The following is a 12451-nucleotide window of genomic DNA, read 5'->3' on the forward strand; positions in this document are numbered from 1 at the left end:
AGAGGCGGGGAATCAGATATGGGGAAACAGAGGCGGGGAATCAGAGGCGGGCAAATAGAGGCGGGGAATCAGATATGGGGAAACAGAGGCGGGGAATCAGAGGCGGGGAAACAGAGGCGGGGAATCAGATATGGGGAATCAGAGGTGGGGAATCAGAGGTTGGGAATTAGAGGCAGGGAATCAGAGGCTGGGAATCAGATGCAGGGAATCAGATGCGTGGAATCAGAGGCGGGGAATCAGAGCTGGGGAATCAGAGGTGGGGAATCAAAGTTGGGGAATCAGAGGCGGGGACTTAGATATGGGGAAACAGAGGTGGGGAATCAGAGGCGGGGAAACAGAGTCGGGGAATCAGATATGGGGAATCAGAGGTGGGGAATCAGAGGCAGGGAATTAGATGTGCGGAATCACAAATGGGGAATCAGAGGCAGGGAATCAGAATCAGAAGCAGGGAATCAGAGTCCGGGAATCAGAGTCCGGGAATCAGAGATGGGGAATCAGAGGCGGGGAGTGAGATATGGGGAATCAGAGGCGGGGAATCACAGGCGGGGAAACAGAGGCGAGGAATCAGATATGGGGAATCAGAGGTGGCGAATCAAAGGCGGTGAATCAGAGATGGGGAATCAGAGGCGGGGAATGAGAGGCAGGGAATCAAACACGGGGAATCAGAGGTGGGGAATCAGAGCTGGGTTATCAGAGGCGGGGAATCAGAGTTGGGGAATCAGAGGCGGGGAATCAGAGCTGGGGAATCAGAGGTGGGGAATCAGAGTCGGGGAATCAGAGGCAGGGAATCGGATGTGCGGAATCAGAGATGGGGAATCAGAGGTGGGGAATCAGAGGCGGTGAATCTCAGATGGGGAATCAGAGGCGGGGAATCAGAGGCAGGATATCAGACACGGGGATTCAGAGGCTGGGAATCAGACGGGGGGAATCAAAGGCGGGGAATCAGAGCTGGGGAATCAGAGGCAGGGAATCAGAGTTGGGGATTCAGAGGCGGGGAATCAGATATGGGGAAACAGAGGCGGGGAATCAGAGGCGGGCAAACAGAGGCGGGGAATTAGATATGGGGAATCAGAGGTGGGGAATCAGAGGTGGTGAATCAGAGATGGGGAATCACAGGCGGGGAATCAGAGGCAGGGATTAGAACGCGGGGAATCAGAGGCAGGGAATCAGAGCTGGGGAATCAGAGGCGGGGAATCATAGTTGGGAATCAGAGGCGGGGAATCAGATATGGGGAAACAGAGGCGGGGAATCAGAGGCGGGGAAACAGAGGCGGGGAATCAGATATGGGGAATCGGATGCGGGGAATCAGAGGCGGGGAATCAGAGCTGGGGAATCAGAGGCGGGGAATCAGAGTTGGTGCATCAGAGGTGGGGAATTAGATATGGGGAAACAGAGGCGGGGAATCAGAGGCGGGGAAACAGAGGCGGGGAATCAGATATGGGGAATCAGAGGTGGGGAATCAGAGGCAGGGAATCAGATGTGCGGAATCAGAGATGGGGAATCAGAGGCAGGGAATCAGAATCAGAAGCGGGGAATCAGAGGCCTGGAATCAGATGCTGGGAATAAGAGGCCGGGAATCAGAGGTGGGGAATCAGAGTCCGGGAATCAGAGATTGGGATTAAAAGGCGGGGAATGAGATATGGAGAATCAGAGGCGGGGAATCAGAGGCGGAGAAACAGAGGTGGGGAATCAGATATGGGGAATCAGAGGTGGCGAATCAAAGGCGGTGAATCAGAGATGGGGAATCAGAGGCAGGGAATCAGAGGCAGGGAATCAAACACGGGGAATCAGAGGCGGGGAATCAGAGCTGGGGAATCAGAGGCGGGGAATCAGAGTTGGGGAATCAAAGGCGGGGAATCAGATATGGGGAAACAGGGGCGGGGAATCAGAGGCGGGGAAACAGAGGCGGGGAATCAGATATGGGGAATCAGAGGTGTGGAATCAGAGGTTGGGAATCAGAGGCAGGGAATCAGAGGCGGGGAAACAGAGGCAGGGAATCAGATCTGGGGAATCAGTGGCGGGGAAGTAGAGTTGGGGAATCAGAGGCGGGGAATCGGAGGCGGGGAAACAGAGGCGGGGAATCAAACACGGGGAATCAGAGGTGGGGAATCAGAGGTTGGGAATCAGAGGCAGGGAATCAGAGGCGGGGAATCAGAGGCGGGGAATCAGAGGCAGGGAATCAGATGTGCGGAATCGGAGATGGGGAATCAGATGCAAGAAATCAGAGGTGGGGAATCAGAGGCGGGGAATCAGAGGCCGGGAATCAGATATGGTGAAACAGAGGCGGGGAATCAGAGGCGGGGAAACAGAGGCGGGGAATCAGATATGGGGTATCAGAGGTGGGGAATCAGAGTTTGGGAATCAGAGGCAGGGAATCAGAGGCTTGGAATCAGATGCAGGGAATCAGATGCGGGGAATCAGAGGCGGGGAATCAGAGCTGTGGAATCAGTGGTGGGGAATCAGAGTTGGGGAATCAGAGGCGGGGACTTAGATATTTGGAAACAGATATGGGGAATCAGAGGCGGGGAAACAGAGGCGGGGAATCAGAAATGGGGAATCAGAGGTTGGGAATCAGAGGCAGGGGATCAGATGTGCGGAATCAGAGATGGGGAATCAAAGGCAGGGAATCAGAATCAGAAGCAGGGAATCAGAGGCCGGGAATCAGAGGCCGGAATCAGATGCCGGGAATAAGAGGGCGGGAATCAGAGGTGGGGAATCAGAGTCCGGGAATCAGAGATGGGGATTCAGAGGCGGGGAATGAGATATGGGGAATCAGAGGCTGGGAATCAGACGGGGGGAATCAAAGGCGGGGAATCAGAGCTGGGGAATCAGAGGCAGGGAATCAGAGGCGGGCAAACAGAGGCGGGGAATTAGATATGGGGAATTAGAGGTGGGGAATCAGAGGTGGTGAATCAGAGATGGGGAATCACAGGCGGGGAATCAGAGGCAGGGAATAGAACGCGGGGAATCAGAGGCAGGGAATTAGAGCTGGGGAATCAGAGGCGGGGAATCATAGTGGGAATCAGAGGCGGGGAATCAGATATGGGGAAACAGAGGCGGGGAATCAGAGGCGGGGAAACAGAGGCGGGGAATCAGATATGGGGAATCGGATGCGGGGAATCAGAGGCGGGGAATCAGAGCTGGGGAATCAGAGGCGGGGAATCAGAGTTGGTGCATCAGAGGTGGGGAATTAGATATGGGGAAACAGAGGCGGGGAATCAGAGGCGGGGAAACAGAGGCGGGGAATCAGATATGGGGAATCAGAGGTGGGGAATCAGAGGCAGGGAATCAGATGTGCGGAATCAGAGATGGGGAATCAGAGGCAGGGAATCAGAATCAGAAGCGGGGAATCAGAGGCCTGGAATCAGATGCTGGGAATAAGAGGCCGGGAATCAGAGGTGGAGAATCAGAGTCCGGGAATCAGAGATTGGGATTAAAAGGCGGGGAATGAGATATGGAGAATCAGAGGCGGGGAATCAGAGGCGGGGTAACAGAGGTGGGGAATCAGATATGGGGAATCAGTGGTGGCGAATCAAAGGCGGTGAATCAGAGATGGGGAATCAGAGGCGGGGAATCAGAGGCGGGGAAACAAACACGGGGAATCAGAGGCGGGGAATCAGAGATGGGGAATCAGAGGCGGGGAATCAGAGTTGGGGATTCAGAGGCGGGGAATCAGAGTTGGGGAAACAGAGGCGGGGAATCAGATATGGGGAATCAGAGGTGTGGAATCAGAGGTTGGGAATCAGAGGCAGGGAATCAGAGGCGGGGAAACAGAGGCAGGGAATCAGATCTGGGGAATCAGTGGCGGGGAAGTAGAGTTGGGGAATCAGAGGCGGGGAATCAGAGGCGGGGAAACAGAGGCGGGGAATCAAACACGGGGAATCAGAGGTGGGGAATCAGAGGTTGGGAATCAGAGGCAGGGAATCAGAGGCGGGGAATCAGAGTCGGGGAATCAGAGGCAGGGAATCAGATGTGCGGAATCGGAGATGGGGAATCAGATGCAAGAAATCAGAGGCGGGGAATCAGAGGCGGGGAATCAGAGGCCGGGAATCAGATATGGTGAAACAGAGGCGGGGAATCAGAGGCGGGGAAACAGAGGCGGGGAATCAGATATGGGGAATCAGAGGTGGGGAATCAGAGTTTGGGAATCAGAGGCATGGAATCAGAGGCTTGGAATCAGATGCAGGGAATCAGATGCGGGGAATCAGAGGCGGGGAATCAGAGCTGTGGAATCAGAGGTGGTGAATCAGAGTTGGGGAATCAGAGGCGGGGACTTAGATATTGGGAAACAGAGGCGGGGAATCAGAGGCGGGGAAACAGAGGCGGGGAATCAGAAATGGGGAATCAGAGGTTGGGAATCAGAGGCAGGGGATCAGATGTGCGGAATCAGAGATGGGGAATCAAAGGCAGGGAATCAGAATCAGAAGCAGGGAATCAGAGGCCGGGAATCAGAGGCCGGAATCAGATGCCGGGAATAAGAGGCCGGGAATCAGAGGTGGGGAATCAGAGTCCGGGAATCAGAGATGGGGATTCAGAGGCGGGGAATGAGATATGGGGAATCAGAGGCGGGGAATCAGAGGCGGGGAAACAGAGGCGGGGAATCAGATATGGGGAATCAAAGGTAGGGAATCAGGGGCGGGGTATCAGTGGCAGGGAATCAGAGCGGGAAATCAGAGGCCGGGAATCAGAGGCGGTGAATCAGAGGCGGTGAATCAGAGGCAGGGAATCGGATGTGCGGAATCAGAGATGGGGAATCAGAGGTGGGGAATCAGAGGCGGTGAATCAGACATGGGTAATCAGAGGCGGGGAATCAGAGGCAGGAAATCAGACACGGGGAACCAGAGGCGGGGAATTAGAGCTGGGGAATTAGATGCAGGGAATCAGAGTTGGGGATTCAGAGGCGGGGAATCAGATATGGGGAAATAGAGGTGGCGAACCAGAGTTGGGCAAATAGAGGCGGGGAATCCGATATGGGGAAACAGAGGCGGGGAATCAGAGGCGTGGAAACAGAGGCGGGGAATCAGATATGGGGAATCAGAGGTGGGGAATCAGAGGTTGGGAATCAGAGGCAGGGAATCAGAGGCTGGGAATCAGATGCAGGGAATCAGATGCGGGGATCAGAGGCGGGGAATCAGAGCTGGGGAATCAGAGGTGGGGAATCAGAGTTGGGGAATCAGAGGCGGGGACTTAGATATGGGGAAACAGAGGCGGGGAATCAGAGGCGGGAAACAGAGGCGGGGAATCAGATATTGTGAATCAGAGGTGGGGAATCAGAGGCAGGGAATCAGATGTGCGGAATCAGAGATGGGGAATCAGAGGCAGGGAATCAGAATCAGAAGCAGGGAATAAGACGCGGGGAATCAGAGTCGGGGAATCAGAGCTGGGGAAGCAGAGGCAGTGAATCAGAGGCTGGGAATCAGAGGCAGGGAATCGGATGTGCGGAATCAGAGATGGGGAATCAGAGGTGGGGAATCAGAGGCGGTGAATCAGACATGGGTAATCAGAGGCGGGGAATCAGAGGCAGGAAATCAGACACGGGGAATGAGAGGCGGGGAATCAGAGCTGGGAAATTAGAGGCAGGGAATCAGAGTTGGGGATTCAGAGGCGGGGAATCAGATATGGGGAAACAGAGGCCGGGAATCAGAGGCGGGCAAATAGTGGCGGGGAATCAGATATGGGGAAACAGAGGCGGGGAATCAGAGGCGGGGAAACAGAGGCGGGGAATCAGATATGGGGAATCAGAGGTGGGGAATCAGAGGTTGGGAATCAGAGGCAGGGAATCAGAGGCTGGGAATCAGATGCAGGGAATCAGATGCGGGGTATCAGAGTAGGGGAATCAGAGCTGGGGAATCAGAGGTGGGGAATCAAAGTTGGGGAATCAGAGGCAGGGACTTAGATATGGGGAATCAGAGGCGGGGAATCAGATATGGGGAAACAGGGGCGGGGAATCAGAGGCGGGGAAACAGAGGCGGGGAATCAGATATGGGGAATCAGAGGTGTGGAATCAGATGTTGGGAATCAGAGGCAGGGAAACAGAGGCGGGGAAACAGAGGCGGGGAATCAGATATGGGGAATCAGAGGCGGGGAATCAGAGCTGGGAAATTAGAGGCAGGGAATCAGAGTTGGGGATTCAGAGGCGGGGAATCAGATATGGGGAAACAGAGGAGGGGAATCAGAGGCGGGCAAATAGAGGCGGGGAATCAGATATGGGGAAACAGAGGCGGGGAATCAGAGGCGGGGAAACAGAGGCGGGGAATCAGATATGGGGAATCAGAGGTGGGGAATCAGAGGTTGGGAATCAGAGGCAGGGAATCAGAGGCTGGGAATCAGATGCAGGGAATCAGATGCGGGGTATCAGAGGCGGGGAATCAGAGCTGGGGAATCAGAGGTGGGGAATCAAAGTTGGGGAATCAGAGGCGGGGATTTAGATATGGGGAATCAGAGGCGGGGAATCAGATATGGGGAAACAGGGGCGGGGAATCAGAGGCTGGGAAACAGAGGCGGGGAATCAGATATGGGGAATCAGAGGTGTGGAATCAGAGGTTGGGAATCAGAGGCAGGGAATTAGAGGCGGGGAAACAGAGGCGGGGAATCAGATATGGGGAATCAGAGGTGGCGAATCAAAGGCGGTGAAACAGAGATGGGGAATCAGGGCAGGGAATCAGAGGCAGGGAATCAAACACGGGGAATCAGAGCTGGGGAATCAGAGGCGGGGAATTAGAGTTGGGGAATCAGAGGAGGGGAATCAGAGGCGGGGAAACGGAGGCGGGGAATCAGATATGGGGAATCAGAGGTGGGGATTCAGAGGTTGGGAATCAGAGGCAGGGAATCAGATGTGCGGAATCGGAGATGGGGACTCAGAGGCAGGGAATCAGAGGCGGGGAATCAGAGGTTGGGAATCAGAGGCCGGGAATCAGATATGGGGAAACAGAGGCGGGGAATCAGAGGCGGGGAAACAGAGGCGGGGAATCAGATATGGGGTATCAGAGGTGGGGAATCAGAGGTTGGGAATCAGAGGCAGGTAATCAGAGGCTTGGAATCAGATGCAGGGAATCAGATGCGGGGAATCAGAGGCGGGGAATCAGAGCTGGGGAATCAGAGGTGGGGAATCAGAGTTGGGGAATCAGAGGCGGGGACTTAGATATTGAGAAACAGAGGCGGGGAATCAGAGGCGGGGAAACAGATGCGGGGAATCAGATATGGGGAATCAGAGGTGGGGAATCAGAGGCAGGGAATCAGATGTACGGAATCAGAGATGGGGAATCAGAGGCAGGGAATCAGAATCAGAAGCAGGGAATCAGAGGCCGGGAATCAGAGGCCGGAATCAGATGCCGGGAATAAGAGGCCGGGAATCAGAGGTGGGGAATCAGAGTCCGGGAATCAGAGATGGGGATTCAGAGGCGGGGAATGAGATATGGGGAATCAGAGGCGGGGAATCAGAGGCGGGGAAACAGAGGCGGGGAATCAGATATGGGGAATCAGAGGTGGGGAATCTGGGGCGGGGTATCAGTGGCAGGGAATCAGAGGCGGGAATTCAGAGGCCGGGAATCAGAGGCGGTGAATCAGAGGCGGGGAATCAGAGGCAGGGAATCGGATGTGCGGAATCAGAGATGGGGAATCAGAGGTGGGGAATCAGAGGCGGTGAATCAGACATGGGTAATCAGAGGCGGGGAATCAGAGGCAGGAAATCAGACACTGGGAATCAGAGGCGGGGAATCAGAGCTTGGGAATTAGATGCAGGGAATCAGAGTTGGGGATTCAGAGGCGGGGAATCAGATATGGGGAAACAGAGGTGGGGAATCAGAGGTGGGCAAATAGAGGCGGGGAATCTGATATGGGGAAACAGAGGCGGGGAATCAGAGGCGTGGAAACAGAGGCGGGGAATCAGATATGGGGAATCAGAGGTGGGGAATCAGAGGTTGGGAATCAGAGGCAGGGAATCAGAGGCTGGGAATCAGATGCAGGGAATCAGATGCGGGTATCAGAGGCGGGGAATCAGAGCTGGGGAATCAGAGGTGGGGATCAGAGTTGGGGAATCAGAGGCGGGGACTTAGATATGAGGAAACAGAGGCGGGGAATCAGAGGCGGGGAAACAGAGGCAGGGAATCAGATATGGGGAATCAGAGGTGGGGAATCAGAGGCAGGGAATCAGATGTGCGGATTCAGAGATGGGGAATCAGAGGCAGGGAATCAGAATCAGAAGCAGGGAATAAGACGCGGGGAATCAGAGGCGGGGAATCAGAGCTGGGGAAGCAGAGGCAGTGAATCAGAGGCGGGGAATCAGAGGCAGGGAATCGGATGTGCGGAATCAGAGATGGGGAATCAGAGGTGGGGAATCAGAGGCGGTGAATCAGACATGGGTAATCAGGGGCGGGGAATCAGAGGCAGGAAATCAGACACGGGGAATCAGAGGCGGGGAATCAGAGCTGGGAAATTAGAGGCAGGGAATCAGAGTTGGGGATTCAGAGGCGGGGAATCAGATATGGGGAAACAGAGGCGGGGAATCAGAGGCGGGCAAATAGAGGCGGGGAATCAGATATGGGGAAACAGAGGCGGGGAATCAGAGGCGGGGAAACAGAGGCGGGGAATCAGATATGGGGAATCAGAGGTGGGGAATCAGAGGTTGGGAATCAGAGGCAGGGAATCAGAGGCTGGGAATCAGATGCAGGGAATCAGATGCGGGGAATCAGAGGCGGGGAATCAGAGTTGGAGTATCAGAGGTGGGGAATCAAAGTTGGGGAATCAGAGGCGGGGACTTAGATATGGGGAATCAGAGGCGTGGAATCAGATATGGGGAAACAGGGGCGGGGAATCAGAGGCGGGGAAACAGAGGCGGGGAATCAGATATGGGCAATCAGAGGTGTGGAATCAGAGGTTGGGAATCAGAGGCAGGGAATCAGAGGCGGGGAAACAGAGGCGGGGAATCAGATATGGGAAATCAGAGGTGGCGAATCAAAGGCGGTGAAGCAGAGATGGGGAATCAGGGCAGGGAATCAGAGGCAGGGAATCAAACACGGGGAATCAGAGCTGGGGAATCAGAGGTGGGGAATTAGAGTTGTGGAATCAGAGGAGGGGAATCAGAGGCGGGGAAACAGAGGCGGGGAATCAGATATGGGGAATCAGAGGTGGGGAATCAGAGGTTGGGAATCAGAGGCATGGAATCAGAGGCGGGGAATCAGAGGCGGGGAATCAGAGGCAGGGAATCAGATGTGCGGAATCGGAGATGGGGAATCAGAGGCAGGGAATCAGAGGCTGGGAATCAGAGGCGGGGAATCAGAGGCCGGGAATCAGATATGGGGAAACAGAGGCGGGGAATCAGAGGTGGGGAAACAGAGGCGGGGAATCAGATATGGGGAATCAGAGGTGGGGAATCAGAGGTTGGGAATCAGAGGCAGGGAATCAGAGGCTTGGAATCAGATGCAGGGAATCAGATGCGGGGAATCAGAGGCGGGGAATCAGAGCTGGGGAATCAGAGGTGGGGAATCAGATTTGGGGAATCAGAGGCGGGGACTTAGATATTGGGAAACAGAGGCGGGGAATCAGACGCGGGGAAACAGAGGCGGGGAATCAGATATGGGGATTCAGAGGTGGCGAATCAAAGGCGGTGAATCAGAGATGGGGAATCAGAGGCCGGGAATCAGAGGCAGGGAATCAAACACGTGGAATCAGAGGCGGGGAATCAGAGCAGGGGAATCAGAGGCGGGGAATCAGAGTTGGAGAATCAGAGGCGGGGAATCAGACGCAGGGAATCAATATGGGAAATCAGAGGTGGGGAATCAGAGGTTGGGAATCAGAGGAAGGGAATCAGAGGCGAGGAATCAGAGCTGGGGAATCAGAGGCGGGGTATCAGAATTGGGGAATCAGAGATGGGGAATCAGAGATGGGGAATCAGAGGCAGCGAAAAAGAGGTGGGGAACCAGAGGCGGGGAATCAGAGGCCGGGAATTAGAGGCCGGGAATGAGAGGCCGGGAATCAGAGGCCGGGTAATCATAGGCGGGGAATCAGAGATGGGGAATCAGAGGCGGGGAATCAAACACGGGGAATCAGAGCTGGGGAATCAGAGGCGGGGAATCAGAGTTGGGGAATCAGATTTGGGGAATCAGAGGTGGGGAATCAGGGGCGGGGAATCAGTGGCAGGGAATCAGAGGCGGGGAATCAGAGGCGGGGAATCAGAGGCAGGGAATCAGACACGGGGAATCAGAGGCGGGGAATCAGAGATGGGGAATCAGAGGCAGTGAATCAGAGGCAGGGAATCGGACGCCGGGAATCAGGGGCGGGGAATCAGAGCTGGGGAATCAGAGGCCGGGAATCAGAGTTGGGGAATCAGAGGCGGGGAATCAGATATGGAGAATCAGAGGTGGGGAATCAGGGGCGGGGAATCAGACGCAGGGAATCAGAGAAGGGGAATCAGAGGCGGGGAGTCAGAGGCAGGGAATCAGACACGTGGAATCAGAGGCGGGGAATCAGGGATGGGGAATCAGAGGCTGGTAATCAGAGGTGGGGAATCAGAGTCCGGGAATCAGAGATGGGGAATCAGAGGCGGGGAATCAGATATGGGGAATCAGAGGCGGGGATTCAGAGGCGGGGAAACAGAGGCGGTGAATCAGATATGGCGAATCAGTGGTGGCGAATCAGAGGTAGAGAATCAGAGATGGGGAAGCAGAGGTGGGGAATCAGATGTGATGAATAAGAGATGGGGAATCAGAGGCGGGGTATCAGAGGTGGGGAATCAGAGTCCGGGAATCAGAGATGGGGAATCAGAGGCGGGGAATCTGATATGGGGAATCAGAGGCGGGGAATCAGAGGCGGGAAAACAGAGGCGGTGAATCAGATATGGGGAATCAGAGGTGGCGAATCAGAGGTAGAGAATCAGAGATGGGGAAGCAGAGGTGGGGAATCAGATGTGATGAATTAGAGATGGGGAATCAGAGGCGGGGTATCAGAGACGGCCAATCAGAGGTGGGGAATCAGAGGCGGGGAATAAGAAATGGGGAATCAGAGGTGGGGAATCAGGGGCGGGGAATCAGTGGCAGGGAATCAGAGGCCGGGAATCAGAGGCGGGGAATCAGAACTGGGGAATCAGAGGCGGGGAATCAGAGTTGGGGAATCAGAGGAGGGGAAACAGATATGGGTAAACAGAGGCGGGGAATCAGAGGCAGGGAAACAGAGGCGGGGAATCAGATATAGGGAATCAGAGGTGGGGAATTAGAGTTTGCGAATCTGAGGCAGGGAATCAGAGGCGGGGAATCAGAGGCGTGGAATCAGAGGCAGGGAATCGGATGTGCGGAATCAGAGATGGGGAATCAGAGGTGGGGAATCAGAGGTGGTGAATCAGAGATGGGAAATCAGAGGCGGGGAATCAGAGGCAGGGAATCAGACGTGGAGAATCAGAGGCGGGGAATCATAGCTGGCAAATCAGAGGCAGGGAATCAGTGGCGGGGAATCAGAGGCGGGGAATCAGAGCTGGGGAATCAGACGCGGGGAATCAGAGGTGGGGAATCAGAGGCGTGGAATAAGATATGGGGAAACAGAGGCGGGGAATCAGAGGTGGGGAAACAGAGGCGGGGAATCAGAGTTGGGGTATCAGAGGCGGGGAATCAGATATGGGGAAACAGAGGCGGGGAATCAGAGGCGGGGAATCAGAGGCGCAGAAACAGAGGCGCAGAAACAGAGGCGGGGTATCAGATATGGGGAATCAGAGGTGGGGAATCAGGGGCGGGGTATCAGAGGCTGGGTATCAGACACGGGGATTCAGAGGCGGTGATTCAGAGATGGGGAATCAGAGGCGGGGAATCAGAGGCAGGGATTCAGACGCGGGGAATCGGAGGCGGGGAAACAGAGCCTGGTAATCAGAGGCGGGGATTCAGAGATGGAGAATCAGAGGCGGGGAATCAGAGGCAGGGAATCAGACGCGGGGAATCAGAGGCGGGGATTCATTGCTGGCAAATCAGAGGAGGGGAATCAGAGTTGGGGAATCAGAGGCGGGGAATCAGATATGGGGAAACAGAGGTGGGGAATCAGAGGCGGGGAAACAGAGGCGGGGAATCAGATATGGGGATTCAGAGGTGGGGAATCAGAGGTTGGGAATCAGTGGTTGGGAATCAGAGGCGGGGAATCAGAGGCAGGGAATCAGAGGCGGGGAATCAGAGGCGGGGAATCAGAGCTGGGGAATCAGAGGCGGGGAATCAGAGGTGGGGAATCTTACGCGTGGAATTAGATATGGGGAAACAGAGGCGGGGAATCAGAGGCGGGGAAACAGATGCGGGGAATCAGAGGCGGGGAATCAGAGGCGGGGATACAGAGGCGGGGAATCTGATATGTGGAATCAGAGTTGGCGAATCAAAGGTGGTGAATCAGAGATGGGGAATCAGAGGTTGGGAATCAGAGGCAGGGAATCAGCGGCTGGGAATCAGATGCAGGGAATCAGATGCGGGGAATCAGAGCTGGGGAA

This window comes from Narcine bancroftii, chromosome 2 (assembly GCF_036971445.1).
Source record: "Narcine bancroftii isolate sNarBan1 chromosome 2, sNarBan1.hap1, whole genome shotgun sequence".
Lineage (NCBI taxonomy): Eukaryota > Metazoa > Chordata > Chondrichthyes > Torpediniformes > Narcinidae > Narcine > Narcine bancroftii.